We start from the raw sequence: 666 nt of genomic DNA, 5'->3' as shown, positions 1-666 counted from the left end.
GGAACCCTGGGGGGCACACGGGACTGAAAGCCTCTGGCAGCCGAACCCTAGCCTTTCTTTTTATGAGCTTTTCTAAGTACACCTGCAGGAACTTCTGAATGGAGTCTCTGGAGAGGAAGCTGACAAAGTTCTGGATGTGCGCATCACGCTGTTTGATCAGGCGGTCTGCTGTGGCTTTTCACATCATGGCCTTGGTCAACTGTCGAGCATGGTCTGGAATGCCCAGCCACTCGGCCATCGCTGAGAGCGCTGTGCTCTGCACCTGGTTCTCGGGCGCCACCTGGTCCACTATGCCCACCTGGAGGGCCCTTGCCAGTTGAAAGAGCAGCCCAGGCTACAGGGCGCACTCTGCACCTCGGTGTCCAAGGGTGTCTTTGAACCAGAAGGGGGCGATGATACCCAGCAGGGTCTCCAGCCCTATGTTGTACTTGGGGTCGTCGCCAGGATGCCGCAGTCACAGGTGAGGGGCAGCAGGCAGCCTCCGGCGGGGCGGGCTCGGTTGACGGCAGCGACCAGCACCAGGTTGGTCAGGTAGAACCGCAGCCACAGCGCCTGCACGTCCTTCCAGGACCCAGCGTCGTGGGCCGGTTCCGCCCACGCATCTCCCGCAGGTCCGAGCCCACCGGGAAGACTCCAAGGCAGTCCAGGGACACCAACAGGCCGCGG

The 666-nt window shown here is 62.0% G+C and overlaps 1 pseudogene; it reads right to left on the bottom strand.

Moving 5' to 3' along the window:
* Positions 1-46: 46 nt before the first annotated feature.
* LOC103257522 lies at positions 47-662 on the bottom strand (annotated as a pseudogene).
* Between the last annotated feature and the right edge of the window lie 4 nt (positions 663-666).

Source organism: Carlito syrichta, unplaced genomic scaffold (genome assembly GCF_000164805.1).
Source record: "Carlito syrichta isolate Samal-C Ts95f unplaced genomic scaffold, Tarsius_syrichta-2.0.1 Scaffold12110, whole genome shotgun sequence".
Classification (NCBI taxonomy): domain Eukaryota; kingdom Metazoa; phylum Chordata; class Mammalia; order Primates; family Tarsiidae; genus Carlito; species Carlito syrichta.
This window is presented reverse-complemented; position numbering and strand designations above follow the sequence as displayed.